Consider the following 15,919-nt stretch of genomic DNA (forward strand, 5'->3'; position numbering starts at 1 on the left):
TATTCTAAAAGTATACAGTAGTGAATTGTTAAATTGATGGTATAGCTCCATAGAATTTTCATAATAACATAACTTAACTTTCTTCCAGAATGGTCTGTAGCCCAGACCATTCTGGAAGACATTCTAAAAGTCCTAAGCGCCCTGATTGAAAAGCCGTTTCGAATTTCTCTGGTATGGTTTTCTGCTCATTGCGGCATCTTAGGAAATGAGAAAGCATGCCATTTGGCCATAAAGGGTGCTTTGGAGGGGTCCGTTTATGATATACCTATCCTACCTCACGATTTCTAACGGACCCGCAGGCTTTTTAGGACACACATCAACTCTGGAGGTTCCTGTACTCGATCTCTCCTAGAGTTTATTTGAAGCCTTGATTGCGCGACATCTGTCGCGATCGTGCATTTATTGGAATGATGTCTAGACTTAGGTCTAATTATTTCACACTGGTTTTTTCACAGCCGGTCTCATGGTACAGTCGTCAACTCGTACGACTTAACAACATGCCCGTCATGGGTTCAAGCCCCAAATAGACCGTGCCGCCATACGTAGGACTGACTATCCTGCTATGGGGGGAAATCAATAAGTCACTGAAAGCCAACCCCACAAGTGTGTTGGCAGACCTTGACCGGCATCGGTTGTTGAGCCAAAGAAGAAGAAGATTTCACACTGGGCGCAGATCTCCAGCGTATAGGACAGGTCGACCCGAAAGCATGTGGCTGCAGCCTTTAATTTCACGGCATAGAGCATCTTCTATGGTCTTGCGTACAATACGAGGCTACAGAATCCTGCAACGACTTGTTGGGTGCAGTCTAAAAACTGGGAAGATCTCCTGATATCTTCATGGAAGATCTCCCCATTCGGGATATACTAGCAGGGTCGGACAGGAGTAAGTTAAAGATCATCTTTGAGTTCTGTAGAGCTAATGGATCAACTGTGTGAGTGTCCTATGGCAATACTCTTGTGACTAGTTTTGCGGTGGTCGGTTGTTGGTGTTAGCATGCGCTTTCACGGCGTGAATTCCTGGGGTGTTAGTGAGGGACTTGCTCTCTTGTGGCTTCTCTGGGGGATTATTGTCCGGGTGCGGACGTGTATTATTGTTGTGCGACTTGCTATCGGTTGGTTGGCCAGAAGTGTCATTTTTTCCATTTCCTCCCTATTTATATGTCGTTTTGCTACATGCTTTATATCGCTTGTTTGCTTGTGAGTCATTCATACGTGAACGGCTACGCATTCATACGGCTGGTGGTTCAGGAAAATCCTCGTCAAGAGCAACGACGAGATCCTTTCCTAAAAAGTATGAAAAAACTTGCAAGAGAGACATACTGCTACTCGAAGCCATCGAAGCTAAACTTGATAAAGTTCCCTTCTACGTATACTGAACCTTTCTGAACGGACTGGATATCTCGGATATTCGAAGACTACCCTTATGATGACCGGGGCAAGGATGCCGCATGACAACGAACAACACGATATCGACTCCTGCCACGTTTACGGATAGACTTTTTAAAACAATTTGAATCAGATGACGACGAAGTGCGCGATCTCGAACCCTGCTATGAATTTAGTCCATTCGAGCAGGATCTCATAATATCTGCAATGTCCGAGTACACCCGGGATACGATGTCCGTCGATGGTTGCAAGAAGGATGTGTCTCGCAACTATATTAATTGTATTATTATACTATATCACTAAGCAATAGGACTGAAGCCGTTCCGTAAATAATTGCACTGTTTGCGAAATTTATCGTTTTCAATAAGTCTTGTTCATTTTGCGGCAGTTTTGTTGTCATTGCTTTTGTTAATTGATTTAACGATTCACTCAATTCAAAATAGATGTTTGACAGGATTTGGGCATTTTTATTACGAAAAAACAAACCTGTATGCAAGATAATGCAGTATGGAATCCTTGAAATGGTAGACTACAATAGAATTTCAATTGATTTATTGCAATGCATATCTTGTCTATAAGTTGGTGTAGACCAACAATTGTTCGCACATCTAAATATGACACAAGTGTACGATAATTCACCAATTGTCATTTACCATCACCTCCTTTTGGATGTTATTCTTATTATTAATGCATAATTTTAATTGATCAAAACATGTAACCTGAGAAGGCCAGTGGCCTTGGTGGCTCAAGAAAACTAAGTAATGACCTCAAATGTGATAGTTTTGTTCATTTCGTCATAGTGTTTTTGAACATTTCGACCAAAATATGACAAACACATTACAAAAATTTTCCGTTGGAAACCCCGTATCAATGCTTAGAAAGTTTATCTATCAAATGGCAGAAAATGTTCAAGGCTAGCTTTGAAAAGAGGCCAAGTAATTGGCCAATTATGGCAACAACAAAAAAGTTTATTGTACCTACAATTTATAGAGCAATTATAGATTCAACCTCTCAGCATCCACCATGAATCTTCCTTGTCATCTCAATGTTAAACACATTGAAAAAATTACCAAACAGTCCATTTTGCACGCATTGTTCCCATTCCTTAAAAAATAACCATAAAATATTTAAAAAAAACTTCAATTCTCAAAACCGGTTTCAAATGATTACTTTTAATGAGTTTATCATTAGTTTAACTCACTCATACCAACACCTTATCAATGTTTAATCACATTTTTTCGCCACTATGCTATGTGCTCGTTTATCCGACTTCACGTGAAATAAATTTTCCACCATTATGAACACACCGAAAGCAATCATGTGCCGAATATCACACACCGAGCAAACGCGATCGGCGTTGCTCACCGTTACCGCCCCACACTCTTCACGCTTTGTAATTTTCTTCTCATGTCAGGCAAAAGTTTAGTTCATTTTTCTTCCTCCCACCGTGCTACAAAGTTTCACTGCTTTGGCATCATGTTTCCCCCCTTCCACCAAAGCTTAGGTAGCTGGCGTACTGGAATGATCGCGAGTATGTGCGAATGCATTCCCCGGTTCGACTTTTCCACAGTTCGACCGATGCTACTTATTTGAAAGGAAACAACTTTCAAAAGTCATCAAAAGCTGCTCCCACTTCCTGCTGCTCCTGTTGGTGTGTGTGTGAGTGTGTATGGGCGTTCGTGTTTGAGGGCGTGTATTATATTCTTTACCGCGCAAAATAAGCTCACTGTTCCGGTTGAAAGTAAGTAACGGATAAAAAAAAGGCACATTGCACTAACTAAAGATAAAGTATTTCAGCAGTTTGCTACCATTTTCGCGTGGGGTTTGATTTTTTTATCACAGCGAAACAATTTCAAACTGCAAGCTGCAGAGCAATAGTTTCGAATTTATTTTATTAACTAGGTTTATTAACGAGAGTTGGTGCGGTGGTGTATAAGGCACGGCAAAATCTAATTTAATCAATTGAATGTTTCCAGTTTCATTGTCTAGTTTAAAGGAGGTTATCTGAAGCCGTATCACGTTCAAAAATGAAAAGATATTGTGATGCGGTTTTTGGCGCTACTTAACGTTATAGCAGCATTAATTAAGCTTTTGCAACGCCCTCCCCATACCAATGTTGCATCGAAAAGAATGTGCGACCATCTGGCAGCGTCGTTGCACATTGCTTCGATTTTCCGCCCCGTCAGTTAACTAATTCATTCAACTCAGCGCAAAACTCAGCGTTTATCGCTGTCGTACCATCGAAACACCTACAATTTGGTTGATTGCTTCACGTTCAACATTATCATTAAAGTCGTCATCGGGTCGGGGTGGAACATTGTGCTGCACCGCAGTCTCCCGTGCGACGCCGCGATCGACAGTCGGTGCGAGGTAAAATGCAAATAGTGCTTCGTCACCTTTTCCGCCTGAGACACGGGTAAACGCGCGCGCGCGCACACACCCTTACGCTTTCGATGGCCGGAAGCCGGAAATGAATTTTGGAGCTGCGAGAAACGAGCGGAAAGCTTTTCTGGCTGGGGATGGGAACGAGCTTTCAAATTTTAATCCCGGTTCCGCATTTGTCGCCCTGGAAGAGTTTCTACATCGGCACTGGGGGGAAATTTACCATTTCAATGTCTCAAGTTTTTGGTATTATGATCTTGGGCGGTAAGCGCAATGAATGGCGTTCGTTAGAAAGAAACGGCTTTTAGACGGCTACCTAGCAAATTCCAGCTTGGCAAAAGTTGTAAAAGTTTAACTCACCATTACCAATTTATAAATTAAGTAAACACATTAAACGCCAATGCATTACGTTAATCGTTTCCTAATGCACGATTTTTCTGCCATTTCGATATACTTTTCTCTAGCCTCTAGTCACGAAAGAAAGTACATGCGTCATGATTGGTGTATAAATTTAAGATTCTAGGAACCGTCGTCAGTTTCTGACGATGGTTGCTATTTTTTCGCGCCACTGTGTAGGATTGATGCTTTCAAAATAAATAACGAGCTACAGTAAGGAGAATAAAAAAAAAACTATAAGCGAAAAAAAGTTTAAAAATTGATCAGGGATTTTGTTGTCAGCATTTTTCTTCTTCTTCCTTTCCAACGCGCGTTATGGAGGGAGAGGAAGAAAGAGAAAAGCAACGGGAAGAGAGGGAGGATTGATAGCAAATATCCTACGCTTGTTATTGTTTGGTTCGTGGGTAACTTTGGAGTTTTAATTGCTTCTTGCTGACGTCGTTTTTCGCAAGCTTTCCTATTATGTCTCCCTGTTTCGCTGATACAAACTGCATATAAAGCAAATCGGTAAGGGGGGCGCTCTATACACTTGAAAATATCTATGCTTTCAGGGTTTTTTTTCCATTCACGGATTGAAATGGACTCACTTCACTAAGCTCACTTATTCGTGTTTCGTTTAGTCTTTCCGTTCTTAGCGTTCCATACTTTCCTACCCTCGATAGAATATAAATTGACCTATTTGATGTATAAATAATGATTCCCTAGGTAATATCTTATTCCGCTTCGGTCCATTTTATATGCTTGGAAGTGATTGTGCAGTTCCACAGCGAAGAGGGAACAAGCAAAATGGAGAGTTCGCTGTGAAATCTACCCTTTTTTTGCAACCGATGGTTTAGCATCCGGTGAGAATTCAATGAATAATTTCATTCTCATGACACTCGATCGAAAGGATTCAGTAGAAGGAATGAGAAGAAAACACAGAGCAGTGCAAAATAAAACCGGATCAACCGGAAGCTCCGGACATACGCGACGAAGAATAGGCCACTGTTGCCACTGTTCGACGGTGGTCCGCAAGGATGGGAGTGCTCCGTAGAGTGAGTTATCGAGGTACTTTTAGTCAATTTCTAGCCGCACGATTTGACTAATGGTTGTTCATGAATGTTGTAATCGTGTGTTAGGGCAGCCTGCCTGCTCTACCACCATTTGGTTGTGATAAATATCAACACGGATTCCGTTTGATGCCAGGTGCTAGGAAGCTGGGTTATTTGTCATAATGATGCTCTGGTGGTAAATATGCTAAAATCCTATCCCAACGCACTCGTATGTCACATATGTGACGGGAGCTTTGGGGTGTGAAAGTTTAGCCGAAAGACAAATTACAATCGGCATATGTTGTGGTTGTATGTACAATCCAGACGGGCATTTTGCAGTTAAAGTTGTACAACAGAGATTTATCAAAAGTGTAATTGATTGTTTTGATTTTTACACCATACATTGTAGGCAGCAGCAACTTCGGTACTTAGTCATTCTCATCTTCTTCTATGCTTTGAGTCATGTCGGTTTTGGGAGTCTTTTTTATCACTCAATTGTATAAGTAGTTTTATTCTGGAAAAATAAATCAATGCACAGTTGGCAGACGCTCTGGTTTTCGTATAGATTGTGTATTTTACTTATTTTGAATGCTTATATGATATTTGATCTATTATGGTGACTATAAATAAAAGGCAGTTCAAGTTCATTATTTCATTCATTTTTTCAAGAGAACACTAACATTTGTATGAAATGTTGCTTATATATTGCTACGTTTTTGCTGTGCGAAATCATCTTGAAATCACTACTCACAACACTTATTTCAGATTTACTTTGGTAATTAATTTAACTTATTCCACAAGCCTATTTCAAACTGCAACTACTTGAGAATCTCTATATTTCGACTCGTTACTGTAAATTCACTTCAAATAAACTTCTGCAGCCAATTTGTCTTGCACAGCAGTCGAGTTTTGAGCACTAACGAAAAGTTTAGCGGTTTGATCGAGACCGCACGATAAAACTGTGACTGCAGTTATGATTGAATGGTACAATTTGTCTCTGCTTTATGGGAAAACTTTTGTTAAAGGGAAATTCTCGCCCACGGGGTGCCTACATTGCCTTCCTTCGTCCCGCCCGATGTTAACGATACATCAGCAAATGAAAGTGTGACATATGTGTGGGTTAGAAATCCCGGCCTACACCTGCCTTTGCGCTCGAACAATACCCAACTTGTCATGCGATATCGATGATTTCCGTGATGCTTCTTCCCGGTACGCATATCTTGTTAGCGCTGGTATAAATCTCGAGCAAATGTGTATCACACAAGTGAAATGGGGTGGCCTATTGCAGCACCGGAACCCTTCGATGCGCTGTGCCAGATGCCATTACTAACACACCACACATATACACACAAACACACCATCAGCATCATGGTTGGCGCTAGCGTGCAAAGTAATCTGTCATGGGAAATTATGACAAATATTGTACGATGATCGCCAGTCAAACGAAGCGTCGCAGCATGCGGAAAACCCCGAGCGAACCGAAGGGGGGTATGGTCGTATTTTTGCTCCACGCTAGTCGCTGTTCGGACCGGTGGGATGTGATGATGTGCACCAACGGCAAGGATTTTGGGTTTGGCATTGGGTATGTGTGAGATTTCAACACTCGATTAGAATTTGTTTGCGAGCCATCAGCTGTACACCCTGTCGCCAGCGGATGTGGCAAAATGACAGGAATTTTCCTTTTTACAACCATCGGCTTATCTTGCGGTGCAAAATGACATCACCGGATGAAAACTGGATTTCGTATAATGTGTCACGGTATCTGGCCTCCTTCCCTTTGCCTGCTTCGGGACCACAGCCACCACCTGGCATGTAATTCTTGCCGACGTGCGAACACGGTCGGTGTTGGTCCATTGTCAAACTAGACGGCTACTTGTTGACTTCACGCGTTCTTGCCTTGGGGGCAATACATGGAATATTGTGTCATATTTCCAGGCAACGTGTGAGATATTTTCAGCACGTGTAAGAATGTGCTATTTTAGTTATGTGTGTAAAATATTGGAAAAACATTTCTATTACAGCAAGATGGTTGTTAATTGACGCACATGTACTTGTGTGCTAGTACGCTTACAGTGTGTTATGAGTGTAAATAAGGGGGTTGAATAATTCCATAGCTATTTAAAATCTTAGATTTATAACATATAGCACTGTTTTATCAAAGATGTAGATGAATGGATGAACACTATGCAATTAATAAAACTTAAGATTGGACTTGTCAAAAGCTCACTCCTTCAGTTAAAAGAAAATAATAAAAAAAACTTCATCAAAACTAGCAAAAATTAACTCGTTTTAATGTAACAACAAGAAAACTTTCAATAATAATGAATTCAAACTACACAGTTTATATTCCATTTAAAATAGACCAAATAAATTTAAAATAAAATTCCCAACATTTTAGGCATTACATAGAATGCAGATCGAGACATTCCTCGATAAAAATATTATCTTACTTCATATCTTTATCAATTCATTCGGATATTATTTATAAACACATTAAAAACGTTAATCTTTCACGGCGATACATCTATGACTCTCCAATTCTACAGTAAAATGTTGGATTACAATCCATAATTCCACCCAAGTTAGCACCGACATCCGTCTGCTACTTCCCAATTTCCGTCACCCGATACGGTCATAACAATTTCGTTAATATCTTTCCAACCTTGTCTGCCGGGGAAAAGAACAAGCAGTGAAAAGTCTTGCCAAAAGTTGTGCCGAATGATGATAGCCATAAATATGCCGCCACCGAAGCGCAATAATGTTGTAGTGGCCGCGAGAAGTTTTTCATTTCCTTTCGCTTACAGCGTACCCCTAAACATGGGCCGACGCGGAAGAGAAGCGCAATGTACAGAAAATAAACAGAAAATATCCATTTTCCATCGCTTTTAAATCCCACCTGCTGGCATGTTTCTTCGCCGGCTTGGCTATGGTCTTCTGGGAGGTGCGGACCAGGCTGCTCAGATGACGACCTACCCCCCCTCCAGTGCTGTTAGACGCTGCTTTAGGCTGGTGGTTGACTTTTATTGCTTTTATCTTTGGTGGTATAGAAAGGAGGAGAACAAAAAAGAAAACAAATACGACAACAGGCGGCAGGGGAATACTCGGACCGAGTGAATGATATTGGCGTCGTGTACTTATCCATGGCGTCAAGTTTTATTACTTCTCGTGGCGCTTGCTCGTGCGGGAGGATTTCCAACAAGTGGTTGGCATTTATTAGAATGCGACCGGATCAATTTGGATGGGAAATGGGCGAAAATGGACTATCTGTTGCAGGGGACGGCAAAGTGTTGTTCTTAGCATTTTTTGTTTTGTTTTGTCTTTGACATATGGTCAAAAATGATAAGATTACTGATAGTAACACAAGGGCAAATGTAATATGAATAGTTTGTTTGTGAATAGTTTATAAAACTGTGTAATATAATGATGATTATCTGCTAATGGATACTGACATTAAAATTATACCAACAGTTGATTTAAATGAGTAAAAAAATATGTTTTAATATGTTAAATTTAATTGTTATCCATATTCAAGAGTAAATTCATATTATGAATATTTCAATGAGCATATGGGAATCAAATGCAGTTCTTATAACTGGTCGGACTTCAAAGATTTTAATTCTAGAGAGTAATATTTCTTGAAACAAGACTTATTTCCAAATTATAACTGTTAATGAAATACTCCTTGTTTCAATTACTAAAGCGCAATAGCGTCAATAACAACTAGCGATTATTGTTGGTTTACTTTATGACACCGTGTAAATCTTGCTGTTACTAAGGATAATAATAGAACCGTTGGTTTATGTTTCAGTTTTTCCTTCCAGACGACACCAACATCCCTGGAGGGAGGCTTAGCGTGCATGACTAACTAAAACCTAAGTAAACCACCTCGTTTCTTGGTTGAAAGGTGGGCTGCAAGAAAAAGTCAACCCAAATGTCTTTCGCCAGCAACAGTGTCCTACGACCAAAAGTCAAGGGTATGGCTTTATGACTACGAAATTGCAAAACAATGTTGACGCTGAATTGCAACGGAGAATGCCCATTGCTGTGGAAAGGAAAGCGTTGGGTCTTCCGGATGCCCTCAGGATATTTGGGCCTGAGACTTGGTAGCGTAAGATGAACTGAAAGCCTCCGTATGGAACCGGTGGAAGTAACGTTCACTTGCAGCCGCTAAAGCTAGATTAAAGCTTTCTTGCTGTACGTTATAACAATTGAATGTCCTGTAGAGAATTCTAATGCGATCCTCTTGAGGGTTTCGCGGTCAACGGGAACGGTCGCAAGAGTAGTCCCGTAAGTAGCGGATTATTCACACTCTTTGGTTAGAGGAACTGAAGAAAAACAAGCACAGAAATTGAGCCGTTGGCAGTAGTCGTTGGATTGGTAGCGGATACAAAGACAACATTTAAAGGTATGACTGACAACTGAAATAACAATAATTTTAAGAGGCCAGTTGTTTCAAACATTTTTGGAACTTAAAACCACTAAAATTCGTACTGTAAAACAGACTTAAACATGTGCTATCATTTTTTTCTCTGTGTACTTTTATGGCTTCAGAGAGCTACAAGCAGTTGATCATATTTTGACTAATTTAATTACATTTTCCTGTGACTAGCTAGATGAGATCCAACGCTCTGATGTTGCATTAAAATGGACAGATTAAAATATGCTATAGACAGTGGCATAGACGACGAGCATAATATTTGTATCAAAAATAAAGTCCTCCATTATCATGAAGTTCATCGCAAGGCTAATATTTCACTTCATTTTTAATGGTTCCCTAGATTGAGTAAAGATTACGGCTTCCAAGGATTCCCGGGATCAAACATAAAGAGCGACCAAAAGTAACCCAAACTTTCCCTGGCTACCTTCTCCTAAATGAGGTAAATGGATTTTCACCGTTTTGCTAACGCACAAAACCCCTCGGAGTGCAATTCGTCAGATTTCATACCGACCGACGGTACAACGATTGCTTAAAAAGCTGATGATACAAACATCAGTTATCCCGAGTAACATCCACATCATCATCATCATCATCGGCGTGGTTGCCCATAAGAATCATTACTTTCACAATTTTCTTGAGCAGTGGCCATGCTCACGGTGCATTTGGGATCAGGAATCATTCCCATCATTCCCATTTCGAAGGTAAATTGACATAACCTTTTTGGGGATGTAGCTACGCTTTTCGGCGCTATTGCAGAATCCTATTCCTCGGCGTATGGATAACGGTCATGGTGTTGTGAAGAGTGTCTTTTTTTGGGTTTTTGTTCAACCAACTTGTATGAACGTCTATAAAAACTAATACACCGTCAGACCATAAGACGACGACTGCATGACCGAGACCACATTGTTCAGTGCCTATCTTTTCATCTTCTGCCCGGTTGGTTCTGGTTTTTATTTTTATGTATTTTTTCCTTATTTACTGTACGCTATTTAAGGTCACGTGCGCTTAAAAACGACATTAAAGAAAGATTCTCGACCAAAAATATGATGCTGCCTGGAATAGTATGTTTTTTTTTGCATATATGAGCAAAAGCGAAATGAAAAGAGTCCAGGTTCAATTACACAAATTTAGATGAGATTGGGTCATACACGTGGCAGTCGTGACAGCAAATACCAAAAAGATGAAAAAAATGATGTATTTTGATGTTTGGTTTTCATTACTCGCTGTGCGAGGAGAAGCTGATGAAAATGAGCAGCTGTCTGTAAGTGGATTTGTAAAAAAAATAATGACATCGCTGACGGAGTTGTTTTAGGACGAGAGAGGTTCGCCTAACTGTCGTATCTTTTACTCTGGGTTTAGATACGCAAGCAATTTACAAGTTGTGTTTGCTTGTTGAAATGCAATACGACCGAACCGGCCGAGCATAGTTCACTATAAACTAGATAATACACCTTAACGACTCATCCAAAAACCCACCTCACCGAGTTATGTTAAATGGGATTAAGCTCTTAAGATTAATTATCGTTTGATTAACTTTTCTGCTTCCTGCATCTCTTAGTTTTGCTGCAAACAAACTCACTCACTTCATAAAAGATTCAACCCACACTGGCGTAGCTATTGCGCGTTTTCTTTCCGATGGGATGTAATTCGATATTGCCCCTGCTGAAGCTTTGATTAATTGGATATTTATGCCGCTAGCGATGGGTTGCGGAAACCGAACTACAACAATTGATCGAAGATTACCAGATCACCTACCACGGTTAGCGATTGGTGAGCCGAGGCGATGGTTGGCAGTTGGGGGAGGGGGGGGGTAAATGCAAATGAAACGCAAAACAATTAATTTGCGAGATCGTGAGGGAACCGGATGGTCTAGGGGCACAGGGCGGGAGGAATTTATTTTTCTCTACGGTTAATTGATTGGTTCTTGTTTTCAAGCTTTCGGCGAAGCAGATTGACTGCCAACAATACGAATTTTGGAGAGGCTGTTGGCAAAATGGACAGGTAAATAGGAGCAGGAGAAGCTTTTGAAATGAATTAATAAACCGAATTGGAGGGGAGAATCGTTGTGTTTTAAGAACAATCATAGAATATGGAAGCCAAATATTGAACTCGTGATAACTAATAATTTGATTTCAGCGAAACACTCGTACCTTATTTCCGTTTGAGAAACGAATGTAGTCGTAAGGCCTTATTCCCGTTTGCTGGTTCATGTGAAATGACATTCTGTACTAAAAGCAGAAAGGTTTCACGTGAAATAGCTCCATTCGAAAGAATTGAACTATTTAGCCGTGGTAAACATTTTTATCCACCCACAGCGGCCAATTTCGATTTGCTGTTGCGGTTACGATGACCTATTCTCGTCACAGTTTGCACACTATCCAAATCAAATACGAAGCAACAACATTGGCAAACCACCAAACCTCCAAATCTATTACGATTCCTTCACTTCAAATGCCACGGAAAACTTAGCCGCCCTCGTAGTCGACGGCGATGCGAGAGAGGAACGAGTTCGCCCAAAACATGACAGCACCTGCCAAAACCAATTGTATGGTAATATGGGTGAGAGAAAGAGAGAAAGAAAGAGAGATGAGAGAGAGAGAAAAGAAGTATATAGACGAGGAGAAACCGTGGGTTTTCCGCGACCCCCGAGCTGATGAACGGAACTAATACACTTTGATTTTACCGGTTCGTTAGTAATTGTTTAGTTAAAAGTTTTCCCATTTTCTGAGGGATTTCTAGGGCGCCAGTCTCGTGCGATTGTTGCTATTGTGCCCGATTTGCTGTGCCGGTAACGGTTGTGAACACCTTTTGTGCCCGTCTTGCCCGTCAGGTTTGCCGGTCCGAGGGGAAACCCTACCCACGGATGTGCGGAGGCTGAATGGTGGCAAATTTTAGTCAGTCAGTCGGGGAGCTATAAGTTTTAATTGACTTTACCGAGCCGTTGGCCGTTACCGTTTAGCATTTCGCGTCTCCCGCGTTTTTTTGTTTTTGTTTGTATGCCAGGTAGCGCACTATTGGCGGTGATGTGCGGCTGCCCTTGCTGGTGGTGGTCATCCTTATTTGGTGTGCTTGTAGGCAGCAACAACAGCAAAGAATATGACAGTACGCCCGGAGCGTGAGCCATGCAATGCAGCAATATTTTGCATTAAAAAATTGGGACAAAGTTACTGCCACTGGGATGGGGTCGAAGCAGTAACGTACCTGCTCCCTTAATGCACTTTTGCAACATCACTACAACGTCTAGCGGGCTTCGAATGGAGATATTGTTTCTTCGTAAAGTTAGTTCCTGCGATGGTGTGAGTCGAGAGAGGGTGGGGTGTAATTGTATTGTAGCGCCACAGAGTACAGAAAAATAGGAGATGACAAAGTTACGGTAAACTTTGCCTGCAGCAGATATTGTCACTCGAAGGTACTGAGTTGGCTAATTTAAGCTTCATTTTGTTGTGATAATTTAGCAATGCAATTATGCTGTCAGGAAAATGTTGCTGCATTGTTAATAATTAGCAATAGCTTTAAACTTTGCAGTGGTCGAGGGACACAAGTAATATTTAATTACAAGACTGGCTTATGCTATCTGCCAAATTCCATTTCTGTAGTGTAGCTACGGCAACATGTAGAAATTATCTGTGATTAGTTCATTACAATAAGGGCTTGTTACGTTCAAAAGTCGTGTAATTTGTAATTCGAATATTGGCGGTGGAAGTACTAACCATGCTTGAGGAAAACTAAGCTAAGCTGCGCCGTTGCGTAGCGGACGAAAAAATCCATTCCAGACGAAACGGGCGACCTAGCCCGTAAAGTCTTTTTAGGCCGTCCACAAGGACAGTGGAGAAGTGGTAGGCCCAAACTCAGAGGCAAGAAGGGGTGAGGGGTTTCAGACACTCTTGAGGCAGGCCAAGACGACAAAGCGGTTGCAGCTCCGGATAAGTAAGTAAGTAGTAAAAATCATAAAGACGATGAAATAATGAATAATTTTAACATTATATTTACCAGTTTAACTCATAAGAATGACCAAGTGTTTGCTTTGCTGATGTCAGTAAGCTCAATTACGCTTTTTAACACCGTGCGGGAGTGTGGTTCATCAGTACGTTAAAATCACACGTTCAGAAATTGTGCCTTACACAAATTCTATCTGTTCAATCTAACGACCCACAATTCAGACAATTAATACATTTTTCTCAAAAATACATCTTGTGAGATATTGTTGTCCTCTTCTGAATCGCGACCGACATAAGTGTTTTTAATACGAACAATTTGAGCTACAGGAAACTCTCTTCGAAACCCTAGGAAGATAAACGAAAGATGAAATAGAACATAAATGCTTTCTTTTAACAACATGAACCGCATTCTATAGTTGTTTCCATGTGAATGATATTTCTTACCAGCAAGTCTACTAAAACAAAAAAAAGCTTTCGACATCTGTAACTGGCAGCGGGTATATTTAACACAACTATTACACCGTCACTGCCAAACACAAGAGAAACCTTACTACATATTCCACGGGTTGCAAAAAGAAAATTCTTTTTTTGGCACAAAAATTGGTTCGGTTGTGAAGTTTTCCAATTTCAAACCAAACACTATTGATTGGTAATAAAAAATGGAACAGAAATTCAGTCAGCCAACGAATGAGCTGGTTCCGATTAAACTTTGAAAATAAAGAAAAATAGAGATAGATAAAGCAAGAGTTACAGCCAACGAGCAGGGATACCCTTGGGATATTTCCATTTCATTTCGAGTTCTACAGAAAAGTGTTCTTTTGCCACCGGTGAGCCAGTGTCAGGTGAAACCCGAACAGCAAAGGAGTAAAATGCTAAGCTCACTCTTTTCCTGGGGGCTAACAAAAAAAAATGAACCAACGAAACGAGGGCCGATGATGCTGATGATGACGACGGTTTAACCTGTGGTTTTTGACTTGCGAGCTTTCTTCGTGCATAAGTGCGATTGAAGAAGGTCGCTTCTCAGCCCCATCGCTGCAACGCTTCTGGGCGAGGATGAGGATTTCCGCCGGCACGTTCTGCTTTTGGTAAAATGTTATTGAATTGGCTCATGTCTTTATTTTTTCTTCCGTTCCGACCGCGTATCGATTGGGATCGACACAGCTTCAATGTGTTCAAAGCCAAATCGCCGTACAGCCAAAGCCCGGAACAAATCGAAATCAAAAAAGCTTTTCGCAGTGCGAAATGCTCTTTGCCTTTGCCGCGGTTTGTATACCTGTTTGTGGTTTATTGTTTTCAGTCGCGCCGCAAAGCAAGAAGGAAAGCAAGGGCCGCGTCAAAGGCGGACGCATGCCAAAGATGGCAATTTAATTAGCTACAGCGAAATGCGATCAGGCACGCAAGCAGTCACACAACTGTGATGCTGTCCTGGCAGAAACGCTTCAAAGCAGCACAAACACACCGTTGCCACGAGTTGTTCGTGTTGTTCGGTGACTGTGTGTCTGCTGTCTACGGATGCTGTGTGGCGGGTTTATATTTCTTCCGAGGAATTTCTGGCCACTGACGAATGGACTGCTGGTACGGTTAAGAAGTTCGTGCATAAAACCACACACCGCCACGAACACTTGCTCACCAGGCATGGCTCCAGGGAGGCAAGGTGGAGGCGTGATGAATGGTAAATTGTTAATCTTCCACGTTTGGCTTTTTCCAGGATGGGACCAACCAAGGAGAAACCCAGGAGGTGGAATGATGTTTGTGCCGTTTCGGTTTTCCACCACCAGTAACCACCGACGGGGTAGCATAAATCAGGCCTTCTTTCTCGATCCTGCACACACACACACACACACACACACACACACACACACACACACACGCGCGCGCGCTGAATCGCTTTCGGCACAACCTGTGGCATGTGTCAGGCGACGCCGGAGGTTGCTCGGTACGGGCGGAATGGATTGCCAGGTAAGCCAGCTGACGGGCTGGTACGGGCATATGGCAAGCTGGAATCAACACAAAAATAGAGTTGTTTTTAGAGGCACGTTTCATTCGGTTTCTTACTTGTCGCGCATGTATGTTTGCGCCATGTTCCCGCTTCATCGTACACACCGACATACAGGATGGGGCAAAATTCGTCAGAAAAGCCTGCGGACAGAGCACATTGCCCGACAGCTGCCCGACGGTTGCCGTCGCTTCAAAGTGCTCACCACACTTTGCGCTTTATTTAGTTAGCTGTTCTTTGTTACTTCTTTTGCGCCAAAAACGCCATTTTCCGCTTTGCAACGGCAACCCAATCAACGACCAGTAAACATGGTACCCATTCGTACTGGAAAAATTTTTGCACTGTCTGCAGC

General features: G+C 41.6%; 1 protein-coding gene across 10 annotated transcripts in view; it reads right to left on the reverse strand.

Moving 5' to 3' along the window:
• The window catches only part of LOC121594537 (SCY1-like protein 2), a 99,338-nt gene that overhangs the window by 59,763 nt on the left and 23,656 nt on the right, over positions 1–15,919 (reverse strand). The window lies entirely within an intron of this gene.

Source organism: Anopheles merus, chromosome 2L (assembly GCF_017562075.2).
Source record: "Anopheles merus strain MAF chromosome 2L, AmerM5.1, whole genome shotgun sequence".
Lineage (NCBI taxonomy): Eukaryota > Metazoa > Arthropoda > Insecta > Diptera > Culicidae > Anopheles > Anopheles merus.